Below are 17,812 nucleotides of genomic sequence, written 5' to 3' on the forward strand. Positions count from 1 at the left end.
GGGGGTTTTGTGCTATTTTGGCATTTTATGGCCTTCGAAACTGTGATAGGTAGTGAGGAGTTAAATCAAAAATTTGCACCCTTAGAAATCCTGAAGGTGGTGATTGGTTTTCAGGGTGCCGTGCGCGACTAGACTCCCAAAAAGTCCCACACATGTGGTATCCCCGTACTCGGGAGAAGCAGCAGAATGTATTTTGGGGTGCAATTCCACATATAACCATGGCATGTGTGAGCAATATATCATTTAGTGACAACTTTTTGTAAAAAAATTTTTTTTTTTTTTTTTTTGTCATTATTCAATCCCTTAGGACAAAAAAAATAAATATTCAATGGGCTCAACATACCCATCAGCAATTTCCTTGGGGTGTCTACTTTCCAAAATGGGGTCATTTGGGGGGGATTTGTACTGCCCTGCCATTTTAGCACCTCAAGAAATGAGATCGGCAGTCATAAATTAAAAGCTGTGTAAATTCCAGAAAATGTACTCTAGTTTGTAGACGCTATAACTTTTGCGCAAACCAAAAAATATTCGCTTATTGACATTTTTTTTACTAAAGACATGTGGCTGAATAAATTTTGCCCTCAATGTATGACTAAAATTTAGTTTATTCGATTTTTCTTATAACAAAAAGAAGAAAATATCTTTTTTTTTCAAAATTTTCGCTCTTTTTCCATTTATATCGCAAAAAAAAAAATCGCAGAGGCAATCAAATACCATCAAAAGAAAGCTCTATTTGTGGGAAGAAAAGGACGCAAATTTCGTTTGGGTGCAATATTGCATGACCGCGCAATTACCAGTTAAAGCAGCGCAGTGCGAAATTGCAAAAAGACCTCTGGTCCTTAAGGTATTTATTGGTCCGAGGCTGAAGTGGTTAAAAAATAGTTACATAGTTAATCTGGTTGAAAAAAGACACAAGTCCACCCAGTTCAACCAACATAGAAAAAAATGATGAACTGATTGTATTTGACCATATTTATGGCCCGTACACACGGTTGGACTTTCCGATGGAAAATGTGCGACCGGATCGTGTTGTCGGAAATTCCGATCATGTGTGGGCTCCATCTGACTTTTCTCGACGCACAAAGTTTGAGAGCTGGATCTAAAATTTTCCATCAACAAAATCTGATCACATAAATTCCGATTTTGTGTAGACAATTCCGATGGACAAAGTGTCACTCATGCTCAGAATAAACTAAGATATGAAGGCTATTGGCTACTGGCCCTCTTTATAGTCCCGTCGTACGTGTTCTACGTCACCGCGTTCTGAACGATCGGATTTTCCGACAACTTTGTGCGACCGTGTGTATACAAGTTTGGGCCAAAATCCGTCAGAAAAAATCAGACAGATTTTGTTGTCGGAATGTCTGACCGTGTGTACAAGGCATTAATAGTGCAAACCAAACCAACAAACAGCATTTTAATTGGCTACCAAGCAAGGGATCATCTGTAGTAACTGCAGTAATTGCCATTAAAATCAACTGCCTTTGCAAACAGAATCATTTAGCTGTTGGCTTTACAAAAACCATCAAACAAGTCTACTGCTAAATTTCTGGAAGTTATTCAACTTACAAAGCATTTTCCACAATGTGTTCCCCCATCTGATTTTGACACACTGCATACTGAATTTATTGAATACCAAGTCACAGATCTAACTCTCCTGGGACTGTAAGCTATATTATCCTTCAGGACACTGAAAGTACCTAAATTCCCACATCCTGTTAAATTTACAATATCTATGCTTTCCCTTTCCCATGAGTAGGCCCGGACTGGGCCCAAAAATAGGCCCGGCCATTTTAGACTTGCCATGGCATAATCACGGCTCTGTCCACTCACAGCGCCGGAGCCGCCATATCCCCGGAAGAAACGCAGAGGGAACATGTCAGCTCCCTCAGCGTGGACCAAGATCAGATGCCGAGGCCTCGTTCTAAGGTATTTCATAATGCCACTTATAAATTATTACTCATAGAGCCAGCTATAGTATAAACTATTACTCACAGAGCCTATTATAAATTATTACTCAGAGTCAATTATAAACGATTACTCACACAGCCAGTTATAGTATAAACTATTACTCACAGAGCCAATTATAAATGATTACTCACAGAGCCAGTTATAGTATAAACTATTACACACAGAGCCAATTATAAATTATTACTCACAGAGCCAGTTATAAAGTATTACTCACAGAGCCAATTATTACTCACAGATCCAGTTATAAATGATTACTCACAGAGCCAATTATTACTCAGAGCCAGTTATAGTATAAATGATTACGCACAGAGCCAATTATTACTCACAGAGCCAGTTATAGTATAAATGATTACTCACAGAGCCAATTATTACTCACAGAGCCAGTTATAAATCATTACTCACAGAGCCAATTATTACTCACAGAGCCAGTTATAGTATAAATGATTACTCACAGAGCCAATTATTACTCACAGAGTCAGTTATAAATTATTACTGTAGCACTAACCCCCGAAGGAGCTGCTGGTTTGTTTGGGCTTACCGTTACCTTCTCCTCGATCTGTGTCTAGGGGTTCCTGTGGTAGATGGCCCAGTAAACTCAGAGACTGACGACAGATCCGCATAAAGGGATTTTTATTTGCAAAAACGTAGACAATGAACAGTCTCTTAAAATAGGATCAGAGGGTCAGGAAGAAAGTTCAGGTGCTCTTAGTGTCAAAGTCAATGATGAAGGACTTTCTTACTTTTACTAAATCCAGAGAATAGCCATACACAACTGGACGTTCAATCAAGTTGGATAGTCCCTCTCTCACAAGGCCTAGCAGCCAACAAGGTGCTTTACTCAGGAAAAAGTCTCTGCCACAGACGTTGTTGTAGAACATTCAGGAAACTAAAACTTGTGGAACACTCGTGTGATACCTGGATCTTTCAGCCAGCTTGGCGATACCCAGACTGGATTCACTTTGGTACTTTAGCCCCACCAGGGTCTTGCTAAGAAGCCAACCTGTACGCGGCCTTCTTCTGAAGAGTCCTCCCTTGGATAGCTATGGAGTTACTGGGCCTCTCCAACTACCGGAGACAGCACCGGACCACCTCGGAATCCTTCTTTAGTTTCCTTGCCTCGGGCTAGCCAGCCCCGAGACAACAATTCGGGTGGATCTGCACCCCAGGCCATAGCCTTCCTGGGGGCTGGTCAGGAGGACCAGGACCATGGAGTTAGAACATACTTCTGGACTGGAACTAGGGTTGCCACCTGTCCGGGGATTCACCCGGACAGTACGGGTTTAGAGTAATTTTGAATCACGTGTCCGGGTCTCCTGCCTCCTGGACCCCGAACAAATGATCCATAGCACACTGTGCCTCAGGGCTCTAACTGTTCAGCTGGAACATTACTAATCAGTCCTGATGCCGCTTCTATAGTATCCGCGGGTGGAATGTAGCGGCTGGGAACCGCAGCTTAAAGATTTTGTCCTGTGCTCCCATGGCTTTTTTCTGGCAGAACTTTTCTCAGGCAATGCACAGGTCAGATCGTACAGGAGGAGAAGAGATGCCCGGCACACACTGAGGGTGAGGGCACTCAAACTCTGGAAAACTTAACGGAGGAGGAGACCGCTATAGAAGAATGAGTCTGCCCAGCAATGCCCTTTGAGTGTACGGGTGTCCGTGTAGAATTGAAGGAGAGCGCTGGATTGGGGATAAGAGCTCCATGATCGGCCAATCAGCAGGTCATTTATCACACAGACAGCTGAGCTGACCAGGAACAGACCGTGCAAGAGACCAGCCACGGAATCAGATCCATCCACACTACTTGGCTGGGTAAGAAAAACAGATCTGAGGAGGGGAGGGGGAGAGGGGGAATTTTTAGGATTCTTTACTATGACCTCTGTATTGTATGTAATGATCGGGAGTCAGACCCGGTGCCACCATAATACAATGTACAATGTCCTGCATAGAATAGTGTGTCCACTCCACAGGTCCTCCTGTCATCCTGCCCCCTCTTGTCACACTGCCCCCTCCTGTCATCCTGCCCCATCTTGTCACTCTGCCCCCTCCTGCCACCCTGCCCCATCTTGTCACTCTGCCCCCTCCTGTCACCCTGTCCCCTCCTGTCACCCTGTCCCCTCCTGTCACTCTGCCCCATCTTGTCACTCTGCCCCCTCCTGTCATCCTGCCCCATCTTGTCACTCTGCCCCTTCCTGTCACACTGTCTCCTCCTGTCACACTGTCTCTTCCTGTCATCCTGCCCCATCTTGTCACTCTGCCCCCTCCTGTCATCCTGCCCCATCTTGTCACTCTGCCCCCTCCTGCCACCCTGCCCCATCTTGTCACTCTGCCCCCTCCTGTCACCCTGTCCCCTCCTGTCACCCTGTCCCCTCCTGTCACTCTGCCCCATCTTGTCACTCTGCCCCCTCCTGTCATCCTGCCCCATCTTGTCACTCTGCCCCTTCCTGTCACACTGTCTCCTCCTGTCACACTGTCTCCTCCTGTCATCCTGTCTCCTCCTGTCATCCTGTCCCCTCCTGTCACTCTGCCCCCTCCTGTCACTCTGCCCCCTCCTGTCATCCTTCCCCCACCTGTCATCCTTCCCCCTCCTGTCACTCTGCCCCCACCTGTCACTCTGCCCCCTCCTGTCACTCTGACCCCACAGCATCGCCCCGCAATTGAATGCATTGCACATGGATGCAGGAAGCCCCTATTCACTTGAGTGGGCCACATTCGGCAGGCAATGCTGCTCAGTGAACCCAACAGTGCAGACATGTTTTGTCGCACTGTGATGCAAAGCATTTTGGTGGTTTCAGGTATACATCCCCCTCTGCTGCCTTTTTAGCTTAAGGGGAATGGTTGGGTAGCAGTTAAAATACAGCTCAACCTCAAATTTTTACTGTCCCCCAACCACAAGTGTAAACTGAGTTGCAGAGCACTCTGAAGAGTGATCCATAGTGGATCATGTTTTGAAGGTATTTGACGAGAGGTGAAGAAGAATGTTGCCTCCTGTTTTTAACCCCTAAAAACCCATGACACTGTGCTGTAGCCATGTGCATTGCACACGGTTGTAGCACAGCCCCATTCTGGTGAATAGGCTAAGTTAAAGAGGAAGTAAACCCTTTCAAACCACTTTGACCTACAGGTAAGCCTGTAGGTCCAAGCAATATCTCCTAAACCTATATGGTTTAGGAGATATTTGCCCGAAAATGGGCACCGCTGTCTACGGCGCATGCGCCGTAGACAGCGGCGCGCAGGCGCACTAAATGCGGCAAGTCCAAGAATGGATTTGCCTAATTTGTCGACTCCCGTGCGCATGCGCGGGAGTGACGTCATCGCGGCTTCGCCGAATGGCAGCAGCGGAGCTGCGAGACGCGACTCCCGTGCGCATGCGCGGGAGTGACGTCATCGCGGCTTCGCCGCTGTGATTCGTCGGAGCTGCGAGACGCCACCAGCAAGATGGATGCGGCGGACTACAGGGGACAGCGGCGACTTCGCTGGCTCCTGTGTCAGGTAAGTGACACATAATGAGCTACTATGCGATGCATAGTAGTCCATTATGCTTTACCTTTGCAGGGAAAAAAAGAGGAAGTAAACCCATCAGGGTTTACTTCCTCTTTAAGCAAGCGTAGTGCAGTGCACCACTAAAATGTTCCGGCTTGGCTTGAAGAAAAGGTGGCAACCCTAACCGGAACCCCGAACCACGTGACATCTGCATCTTAAGTACCCTCTCCCAGAAAGCACAGGGCAGGGCGGGCTCCAGTCAGGCTCCAGTCAGACTTATGCTGAGGCCCAAATCTAGATATAGTATAAATGATTACTCACAGAGCCAGTTATAAATTATTCTTCACAGAGCCAATTATTACTCAAAGAGCCAGTTATAAATTATTACTCACAGAGCCAATTAATTCTCACAGAGCCAGTTATTACTCACAGAGCCAGTTATAGTATACATGATTACTCACAGAGCCAGTTATTACTCACAGAGCCAGATATCAATTATTACTCACAGAGCCAATTATTACTCACAGAGCCAGTTATAAATTATTACTCACAGAGCCAATTATTACTCACAGAGCCAGCTATAAATTATTACTCACAGAGTCAGTTATAAATTATTACTCACAGAGCCAATTATTACTCACAGAGCCAGTTATAGTATACATGATTACTCACAGAGCCAGTTATTACTTACAGAGCCAGATATAAATGATTATTCACAGAGTCAGTTATTACTCACAGAGCCAGTTATAAATTATTACTCACAGAGCCAGCTATTACTCACAGAGCCAGTTATAGTATAAATGGTTACTCACAGAGCCAGTTATAGTATAAATGATTACTCACAGAGCCAGTTATAAACTATTACTCACAGAGCCCATTATAAATGATTATTCACAGAGCCAATAATTACTCACAGAGCCAGTTATTACTCACAGAACACCAGGCAATAAATTATTACTCACAGGATCAGATATAAAAAAAAAGATTGTAGTTACCATTAAAGAAAGGAGCACTTGACCTGGAGCATCAGATCTAACTTCTTCACCAGTGGGAAGAAGAGTGGGCATACACTAGCTTCCCTATATGCGGCTGCACACCTCGACTGCTTTCATGTGCAGGAGGTGGCTATGAGACCCGCCTCCCGCACTTGCAAGCCAGCAAGGTGCTGCAGCAGCATATAGGGAAGGTAGTAGCCTCGGCTTCTCCTCTCCTGGCATCCTAGTTGCCAGGTAACGGTGGCTTTGGGGCAAATGCACAAACCGCGACTTTCGGTTGCCATAGTGGGCAGGGGAATGGAGAGACTTTTTGATCCTCCCACCATCACCAGGCAATGGGCATATAGAGGCATAATTATACACCTATGGCTGGCACTGCCAGCTCTTTTTAAGACATGCCCATGAGACAGCTGAGGTAGAACATGTGTTTTCCTTTGTGAAGTTAATGAAAACTGATCTTAGGAACAAACTTTCCACTCCAATGTTGGAAGGACGGCTGTCAGCAAAGAGTGGCCCAGAAAGAATTAGTCGGCAAATGCTTGAAAAAGTTGATGCCATAATGTATGACCACAAGTTTGAAACTGCATCCAAGACTAAACAAAAACCACTGGGTTTTTCTTCTGCTAGTAATACAAGTAGATGGCGCAAAAAATAAGACAATAATCCACAATAATTTAAAAAAAGAAAAAATAACAAAAAAACACGGTGCTGAATAAGCCTAAAACTGAGAGGCACAAGTGAGGCTATAGGTCCCCACTATATGCATACACAATAGCAATAGGCACAATGTAAAAAAATGGGATGGGGGGGAGGGGGGATAGCAAAGTCCACAAACACGGCAGCCATCCAGTGGAATGAATGAAATTAATGAATGAATGAAATAATTGTATAGCGCACAATGCGAACTGAATCGCCTCTAGGCGCTGTGGCGAGCTTTGATCGTCTGCTAAAAGAGGAAGGTCTTGAGTTTTTTTTCTAAAAGCCAGGTGATTTTCTTCCAGGCGGATGTTGATTGGTAGAGCATTCCATAGCCGAGGCCCTTGGACAGCGAATCTCCGATCACCCTTGGATTTATACCGGGCTTTGGGCACAAGGAGGAGGTTTTTGTTGGCTGATCGAAGACTGCAGTTTGGTGTGTAATGATTTATTTTCTCCATTAGGTATTGCGGAGCTTCTCTATGCACGCATTTGTGGGTGAGGCAAAGGGTCTTGAACGTGATCCGATTTTTTACGGTTAGCCAATGTAAGCTCCACAGTGAAGGAGAGATGGATTCCCAGGGTTTTTTTCCTGTTATCAGCCTTGCCGCCGTGTTTTGGATCAGTTGTAATCGCGCAAGTTGATATTGTGGTAATCCTATGTAAAGCGAGTTTGCGTAGTCCAGTCGTGAATTAATGATTGTTCCAACTACCACTGCTTTGTCATTCTTTGGGATAAAAGGGATGAGTCTGCGAAGCATGCGCAGCAGATGGTGAGATCGACTGACTACAGATCCTATTTGCGCATCCATTGACATTTGTGCGTCTAAAATAACCCCGAGACTCTTCACTTTGGTCTTTGGAGAGATAGTCTGCCCAAAGACGGTTCATGGAGACCAGGAGGTTTTGGTTGCGGGCTTATGATTTGGGTGCAAGATAAGAAGCTCTGTCTTTGATTCGTTCAGCTGGAGGGAGTTACCATATACCAGAAACCATGTTCCCGAAACACTAGAAACAAACGAGAAAAAGAGGCGCCTCTGGGTGCAGACTGTATGACAGTTTTATTAATCAACAAGTAGTTGTAGCAACCCTCACATTATTGTGGTGAAAAGCAGGTAAAATAAGGCCCATACAACAGGGGGCATCAGTGTAGTCAATCCCTTGGATGGATAGGTCGTTCCTATGCTCGTTTCCAGCACCGCTAGATGATTTTCCGGCCGGCAGTGGTGAATGGGCATCAAAATGAGGCTTGGAAATGCAATGCGTTTTTCGAGCTCGCTGGCCGTGAATAACGTGATGGCTGCACTCCTTTCTCGAGCTGATCCAAGCTCAAGCTCATGGCAGACTGAGGCATTAGCTGCTGCAGCCAGTTAGCTCAGCAGTGGGACTTTCCTAACTGCGATGGGGCAATCAATGGGAAGCACATACACATTGTCCCACCCCCCAACTCGGGGTCATACTATTATAACTATAAGGGGTTTAATAGTATTGTGATGTAGGCGTGGTGTCGTCGACATACGAGTTTTTGTATGTGGACGTGGGGAAGAATGGCCAGATGTCGGAGGATTGAGTCATCGCCCAGACGGAGTTCTACAGACGGCTCCAGAATGGCAGCTTGGGCTTGCCTCCCTGCGGAGGACAATGTGGGTGGTCTTCCGTTTGTGTTCGTCGCTGATGAAGCATTTGAGCTGGGTGATCACCTGATGCGGCCGTTCCCCATGCAGACCCTCACCCTGGAGCAGAGGGGTTTTAACTACCGGCCAGGCGATTCTGCCTATTTCTGACACCAATCCACATGGTGGAATATAAACTGAATAATATTGTACTTGCCTGCTGCATTCTCCACAATTACCTCATAAAAAATGCAACAAACTATGTGGCCTCAGTTGGGGCTGGGGCCGGATTTCAAAATACAACTCTGACGACACTTGAACCTGGTCATCCTGGCTTGCCCCCCCAAAGCGCCCGCAAAGTTAGACAGAAGTATGTTGAGTACTTTGCAGGTAGGGGGGCCACTGATATGTCAGACAATGTGTGAAACATTTTTAAAATACATTTTTTGGTTTAAACTGAACTAATATTTCCATTTGATTTATTGCTTGTGTTTCTTTTAGCTGTCTCCTAGGTTCTCCAATTGCCTTTTTTTGGCCATTATCTTCAATAGTGCAAATGTAATGTATTCGATTCATAAGGTGACAATCTCTTCTTCAGGTAACTATTATGTTTTTGTTGTTAATGTATGTAATGCATTAATGATAAAAATAATCATCCTTTTCAGCTCCATGAATTAATTGCTTTGAGTCCAGGGCTGGACTGGGACAGAAATTTGGCCCTGGACTTCATCCAGACAGGCCCACTTACATTTTGAGTGTCCCATCAGCACTCCCTTACATCAGAGTGTCCCATCACCAGCCCCCTTACAACAGAGTGTCCCATTACTAGCCCCTTACATCAGAGTGTCCCATTACTAGCCCCCTTACATCAGAGTGTCCCATCAGCACCCCCTTACATCAGTGTCCCATCAGCCCCCCTTACATCAGAGTGTCCCATTACTAGCCCCCTTACATCAGAGTGTCCCATCAGTAGCCCCCTTACATCAGAGTGGCCCACTGAGCCATCAGCCCACCGGGAAACTCCCGGTAGTCACCAATGGCCAGTACATGCCTGTTTGAGTCCCTAAAGTGGCATGATTGAGTACTGTAGGGGTTATTTACTAAAGGCAAATCCACTTTGCACTGCAAGTGCACTTGAAAGTGCACTGAAACTGCACTAAAAGTGCACTTGTAGTGCAAAGTGGATTTGCCTTTATTAAATACCCCCATTGTCATGTAAAACTACACCAACTTACTACAAAAACTGGTATTGAGCATTGAAAGAAGAAACCACACATTGTTGAGTATAAAACATTTTACTCAAAGCACATTCACATGTGCGTTATAAAAAGGTTTTTTAACAAACCAACATCGGTGGGGGGGGACTTCAATTTAACCTTCGACCCTCGGAGGGATTCCTCATCGGGGAGCTCGGCCTTATCCCAGAGATCCCGAATTCAAGTTAAGGAGCTGTTACACTCCCATCGGCTAGTCGACATTTGGTGTATCCTTCACCCGCAGGAGAAAGACTACTCCTTTTTCTCAGCGGTGCATGGATCATATTCCAGAATTGACCTCTTTCTAGTCTCTCACGCCACGATCCCACTGGTAACTAATGCCCAGATCGGTCACATCGCGTTGTCAGGTCACGCGCCGATATCTATGGTTCTAACACTACACAATCGGACACGTAGTTCCACTACATGGCGACTTAATGATTCGCTCATCCTAGACCCTGAGGTGAAGGCGGATATAGTGAGCCACCTGGAACTTTTCTTTGATCTCAACAAGGATTCGGTCCCTAATCCCCTTTCTATATGGTCGGCGCACAAGTGTTACATTAGAGGAATGCTTATTAAACACGGCCACAGACTTAAAGTGGCCAGAGCGAAAGTGCTGTCTGAGCTGCTTTCAAAGCTGCACGATTGCGAAAAACGTCATAAAGCACAACCAAACCGAGCCCTGGAAGCTGAAGTTACTGAACTTCGGGAGCAAATAAGAGAACACTCCTTATTCCAATCCAAGCTTAAGCTTATGAAAACTCGCAGAACGTTCTACGAATTTGGGGACAAATGTAGCAGAACTTTAGCGAATGCCATTAGAACTCAACGTAATCTGTCATATATATCGGCTTTGTCCTCCCCCACAGGGCACAGAATTCACGATTCGGTGGCTATGGCGGAGTCTTTCCGCTCCTTTTACGAAGCGCTGTATAATCTTCACTCTTCCCCGTTGAGTGCTCGGACTCAGGATAGGGGAACGGCGCTAGACGCCTACCTAAAGGCCGCTAATTTGCCTTCCCTCAATGCCGAAGAGGTGGAACATCTATCGCAGCCTGTAACGGTGGAAGAACTGGCGGGTGCCCTAGCGGGATCCCCGAAAGGAAAAGCACCCGGCCCTGACGGGTTCACAATTGCGTATTACAAAATCTTTCAAGCACAGGTGGCCTCTCACTTTGTGGCCGCCTTCAATGCAATACTGGAGGGTCATCACATGCCACAAGATCTTTTACAGGCTAGCATCACCGTGATCCCCAAGCCGGAGAAGGATCCACTTCTTTGTGCGAGTTATAGGCCTATCTCGCTATTGAATTGCGACCTGAAGTTGCTCACCAAAATTTTGGCCACAAGGCTAGGGACAGTCCTACAGCGTATAGTCCCTCTGGACCAGGTGGGCTTTATACGCAATAGAGAGGCCCGGGACAATACGGTCAGGACAATAAATGTTATTGCTAGAGCCAAACAACTAAACACTCCATTCATCCTTCTGTCTACGGATGCCGAAAAGGCGTTCGACAGGGTGAACTGGACTTTTCTCCTAGCTACTCTGAGACGCCTTGGGATGCCGGGCCCCATTCTGTCCTGGATCTCGGCGATTTACTCTACCCCTACAGCTTCGGTCAGGGTAAATGGGGTCACCTCAAAATCCTTTAATATACACAATGGAACGAGGCAGGGATGTCCACTCTCCCCGCTTCTTTTCATACTCTCGTTGGAACTCCTATTGCAACATATTCGGCTTAACCCTGACATCAAGGGACTGGAAACAAGCTCATACCACCATAAAATCGCTGCTTATGCGGACGACCTTTTGTTCTATATTTCCGATCCACATACCTCTCTCCCGATCCTCCTTTCGGAAATTCACCGATATGGCGATCTATCGGACTTCAAAATCAACCTTCAAAAATCAGAGGCACTTAATGTCTCCCTCCCTCCTAGCCAATGGGATCGCCTTAGTGGCAACTTTCACTTTCGCAGGGCCCCCCAAGCAATCAAGTATTTAGGTACCAAAATTCCCTCGGATCCGAGACTTATCTACCAACTCAACTTTCAGCCATAACTAAATAGTATTTCTCTAGATTTAGACAGATGGGGAAATTTGGCGGTTTCTTGGTTTGGTAGATGCAATGTCTTAAAGATGAACGTTATGCCGCGATTGCTTTACCTCTTACAGACTTTACCAGTGGGGATTCCGCGTAGCTTCTTTGGCAAACTACGCTCACTCTTTATTAAGTACGTCTGGCAGGGTGGACCAGCGCGGCTTAAGGGTTCGCTACTACAGAGACCGAAACTTAGAGGGGGGGTTGGGCTCCCTGACCCTGCCCTGTATCACACAGCAGTCCATATGAATAGAGTTGTGGACTGGTGCAGACATTCGCCCCAAAAATTATGGGTACGACTAGAGCAGGAGTCTATATCGATTCCCCTGGCGGGGCTACCCTGGAGTGGGTCCCCTTTATCCAGATTCTCCTCGCCGCACCCTTTAATCGAACCCACCATGCGGGCACTCCGCACATATTTCAGAATCGCGGGGACGGCCAGCTCCCCATCTCCGTTGACGCCCATAATAGGACACCCGGACTTCCCACCAGGAGTATCGAACAGATCATTTAGACTCCACTCGGATCAGAGCTTGGTCAGAGCCTCTACTTTTCTCGGCTCCACGGGGTGGGTTGACCCGGCAAGCGTATATCCTGTCCTTAATTCTTCAATTTTGGGGAAATGGAAGATTACACAACTTGCACACTTCCTCCGATCACTCCCAGACAGCGGCTGCTTTCGCAGACAATTGACTCCCTTTGAGGGCTTATGTTCGGGAGAAGGGCCCATAAGGGGGTCGCTTTCCTACTCCTATAATATTTTACTCGCTCACGCGTCGCAAGCTGACCCTCCATACTTGAGGAAGTGGGAACGGGATCTCCATACCACATTCACGGAGGATCAAAAAAAACGTATTCTCCTGTTTGCGCACAAATCATCCTTGTGTAGCAAATATCAGGAGATGACCTACAAGATTCTAACGCGTTGGTACAGGACCCCGTCAGTTCTGGCGTCCATATTTCCAGGCCTTAGCCCCTTATGTTGGAGATGTAACACCCACAATGGCACACTGCTCCACATTTTCTGGGAGTGTCCGGATCTAGCCCAGTTCTGGAGACAGGTCTTGCAGATCATTCAAAAAATCACAGATATCTCCTTACAGGATAATCCAGCAGCTATATTCTTAAACCTTACCCCAATGTCGTGTAGGCAGTACAGCAAATCCTTATTGCGGCATCTGCTGAGCACGGCATGGGCTTGTATTCCCAGTGTATGGAAGCAACAGTCTCCACCTACGGTATCTTTGTGGTTCACCAGAGTGTGCGACATACAGCGGATGGAGCAACTTACAGCTGCCTTAGGGGACCGTGAGGAAGAACACAATGCACGCTGGACACACTGGGATATGTTCCGATACTCTGACGAATACAAATCTTACATCTGAGGATCTGATCATGGCCGGGGCTGCGGGCCCTGATGAAGTCTGTCCCCCTCCCACCCCTTCCCCTCTTGTGTACCCCCTGCTTCCTTCTTTTTCTCTATATTCCCTATCTCTATCTCTTTTTCTCCTCCTTATACTAAAAATACCCTTGGAATGCGGGACATCTAGGGCATTGCACCGCGATCCCAATCCATTGGGCTAAGTACCACGTCGAGTGCATTTTCTGAAATGCAAGCCCAAAAAAAGTGATGATGAGTAGCGGCCTACCACAGGGGCACAGTACCGCCTTGATTTGTAAACAGTCTACCCCCCCTTTTTTGATGTCCCACTCTACCATTCGACAGCGGGCCAGGCGGGCCCCCCCCCTTTTTTTTTTTTTTTTTTTTGGGGGGGGGGGGGGTGGAAAGGGCTTGGATTTATTACAAAAAGTTTTAAGGGGAGGGATATGACTATGTCTGACTTCCGGTTGCCACATAGGGTTGATAGCCCTGTGAATTCTGATCTTATTGAGTATTAACTACGGACGTTGATGATCTCCTGTCTCTTTGGTTTGGCACGAAAAACATTTTTTTTTTATTTTTTTGTTTGTTGGTGAACAATTTGTTATGAAACTGCATTATTTGTACCGCATTCCTTAAATAAAGATTTAAAAAAAAAAAAAAAAAAAAAAAAACAACATCTTTGGTGTATAACATTTTTATGTTAGACAGTAGAAATATCCTTTTTTGGGTTAAACAGACATGTTTAAAACCATAACATAAACAACTCAGGAACATAGTTCAACAACTTTGATAAATTGAAGGCAATATGTGACATCAGTATATCATAACTGTGTTGATATTGCCTTCATCAGATGGGGTGATGTCGCCCCTGTAAAAGCCAAATTTTGAAGATGCACACAAATTGGGAGTCAAAATGTGGATTTCCCTCCTGGTGCCATCCTGGTGCCATGCCTAATTTCAACATGTGCTAGCTCCCATCATGGGGGATCAATGGACCTGTTTCAGGGGTGCAATCCCTTCCTCTCATCTACTTTATTTGCGAGGAAGGGATTGTACCCACAAAACACGTACATTGATATCCCGTGATGGCAGATAGCACATGTTGACACACTGGGGGTTATTTACGAAAGGCAAATCCACTTTGCACTGAAAGTGCACTTGGAAGTGCAGTCACTCTAAATATAAGGGGTAGATCTGAAAAGAGTGGAAGCTCTGCTGATTTTATCATCCAATTATGGGCAAGCTAAAATGCTGTTTTTTCTTTTCCTTGCATGTCCCCCTCAGTTCCCCTCCCCCTTGCATGTCCCCCTCGGATCTACAGCAACTTTACTTCCAAGTGTACTTTCAATGCACTTTCAAGTGGACTTGCAGTGCAAAGTGGATCTTCCTTTTGTAAATAACCCCCACGCTGTACATCTTCAAAATTTGTCTTTCAAATTACTTTAAAACTTTTTTAAAATTAAAAAACATATTCAAAACATGTAAACATTTTTGGGTCTTTTAAATTCTGCTTAAAACATCAATGATGTTGTTTAGTCTTTTTTCAACATCATTGTTGTTTTCCTTTATCTTATCTATTCCCGATTGCACACCATGATCTCCCCAATAAGGATCTGTGCACTTGCACTGGTGAAATTTGTTTCTTCTTCCAGAACATCCACCACCTCACCTAAAAACAAAAAAAAAAACACACCTTGTATTATAAGTATGCAGACATACATCTATTAACTGAAGCTGTGGTCTCAGATACTGACCTGTTGTGGTCACTATTTCACCTAATTCCAGAACCTCTGCCTCCACATCTTCTTCATGGTGTGTGGGGATTTCCCTTCTTTAGGAGGTGTGGTGTTCTTGGTGTCCCCAGATGTCCCAAGTCTTTGCTCCCCTATGTGCATTAAAAATAAGGTATACTTAGCACACAGATATTTGAGGCAAGAAATAGCTGTAATACTTACCTTTTTTGTTATTAAAGTTTCACAGATGGAGAGCCCCCTAGTATCCACTGGAGCACCTGTGTGGACACATTAAAAAGGGTGTTCTGGTGTCCCACACTAGTGCTCCTGCATTCAGATGTGTAAACAGCTGCTGAGTGTCCTCTCCTTACACTGAATCAAGTTTGCATTTCATTCTAGTTACAAACACATCTAAACAACAATGTACTAAACCTCTTTTCATACAAACAGGCATGAACAAATATAGTTTACCTGCATCTGCCAAAAACATTGTATTAGGGGTCGAAAATACTTACTTTTTTGCAGCACTCTCTTGATCCTTCTGTACTGATCCTGCTCCCTCAATTTGAGGCCTGACCAGCTTTTCTTCAATTGCTCCTTGGATCGTCGTACCCCAAAATTCTTCTGCAACTTTAGTCATGATCATGGCCTTTCTCAAATTTGGGTTTGTGTACGGTCCATACTTCCCATCATAGTCGGCACTCTTCGAGATGTCCACCACCTCTACAAAGGACATATTTGAGCATATTGGAGCAACTGTTGGAATTGGTGAAGCTGGTGATTCCCACAGCAGACATCACCTATTTGAAGGCCAAAATTGGTAGCCTGAAGAGTACGTATAATAGGGAGAGCAAAAGGGTCCAGGATTCCCTGAGATCTGTAGCAGCAGCAGATTACATTTATGTCCCCAGGCTCTGGTACTATGTCCCCAGGCTCTGGTACTGCATTTTGTCAGACCAGAGTGAACCCAGGCCATCACTATCAATCCTTTCTTCCACTCTTGCTTCCACATCAGATGAGGCTTCCGACGTACAACCTTGGCCTTTCATCCAGGAAGATGTGGAGCTTGAGCCAGGTATAGTATTGTTCAACATATTTCTGGTCAAAATGTTAATGATGTTAACTAGATGTTATTGTTGATCACTAATTTTCGGATTTAACAAAGTGGTTTATATATCAATAGACAGTAGTAGCCAAAAATGATTGGGACAAGAATGAAAAATGCTGGGGTCAGAATGATAGTCTTTTCTATTTGTTAACATTCAATTTTCAACAGTCATGAGCTCTAAATTGTGTGTGATTGATGACCAAAAAACTAAAACTATGTCCCATTTTCATACACATTAAAGTCTTAACCAGGAGGAGGGTGTGGAAAGTGGCAGCCAGGAGGTGCTGGTGAAAAGTGGCAGCCAGGAGGTGGCCGTGGAAAGTGGCAGCCAGGAGGTGACCATGCCCAGTACCGAATCCCAGGTTCCTCCCCTCCGCCTTCAAACAAAAAGGCCCAGGAGGGGGAAGAACATAGAGGAGGCAGTGTTTGGTTTGATTCGGCAGGCTACTGTGGTCCTCACAAACAGCTCTAATGTCCAGGAGGCCTATGCGTGTATGACGGCCAGTAAGATGCAAGAAATGGAGGGCCAACATCTCATCTGTGAGGAGGTCATATTTCAGGCCCTAAATAAGGGAGTGTGGTGCCAGCTCACCAATGAAACTCATGTATGGGAGTTGGACCATACTCCTCCTCCGCCTTCTGCCACAACTCCAACACCACAGCCACAGCCTGGAAGGAAGCGTGGAACGAAGTCAAGAGAGTGATGGCCTGGGTTCGGTCTGGTCTGGCAAAAAATGAAGGCTGTTGTAAGACCACAGCCTGGGGGACATATATGTAATCTGCTGCTGCTCCCAATCTCTAAGATTCCTGGATCCTATTGTGCTCCCTATTAAGTGGACTCCTCAGGCTACCAATTTTGCCTGGCAAATAATTGATGTCTGCCCTGGGGTACAAAGGCTTTGCCAATTTCAACAGTTTATCCAGCGTTGCCTTCCTCATTAGTTTGTTATGACCCCTAATAAATTGCTGTTTTTTTTAATTACTTGTGTTTTAGTTCAAAAAGGACAGTTTGTTTGTGAGTAGGCAAGTACATTTCAAAAATACAATGTCAAATTAACAAGGGAAACCAACACCAACCAACCTAAATGATATTGGGTCTGGGATCAAGAGTAACATTTCCGTCTTTGCAGATGACACCAAGCTATGTGGTGCAATAACGTCCTTACAGGATGTCACCAATTTACAAGCAGACCTCAATGCTCTGTCTAATTGGGCGACTATGTGGCAGATGAGGTTTAATGTTGAGAAATGTAAGGTTATGCACTTGGGGGCTAAGAATATGCATGCATCATACACGCTAGGGGGAGTACAACTGGGGGAATCCATAGTGGAGAAGGATCTGGGGGTTTTGGTAGATCATAAGCTCAATAATAGCATGCAATGCCAAGCTGCGGTTTCCAAAGCGAGCAAAGTCCTTTCCTGTATTAAGAGAGGTATGTACTCCAGAGAGAGAGATATCATTTTGCCC

General features: G+C 45.5%; 1 protein-coding gene across 4 annotated transcripts in view; it reads right to left on the minus strand.

Moving 5' to 3' along the window:
* The window catches only part of ATP8B3 (ATPase phospholipid transporting 8B3), a 345,697-nt gene that overhangs the window by 318,991 nt on the left and 8,894 nt on the right, over positions 1-17,812 (minus strand). Inside the window, exon 2 of one of the 4 annotated variants that reach the window (XM_077475864.1) lies at positions 15,258-15,388. The exons of the other annotated variants lie outside the window; for them this stretch is intronic. The gene's annotated coding sequence lies outside the window, so the exon portion shown is untranslated. The remainder of the gene's footprint in view (positions 1-15,257; positions 15,389-17,812) is intronic. 4 annotated transcript variants of the gene reach the window in all.

Source organism: Lithobates pipiens, unplaced genomic scaffold (assembly GCF_037356315.1).
Source record: "Lithobates pipiens isolate NorthernLeopardFrog02 unplaced genomic scaffold, aLitPip1_a1.2 Scaffold_13, whole genome shotgun sequence".
NCBI lineage: Eukaryota > Metazoa > Chordata > Amphibia > Anura > Ranidae > Lithobates > Lithobates pipiens.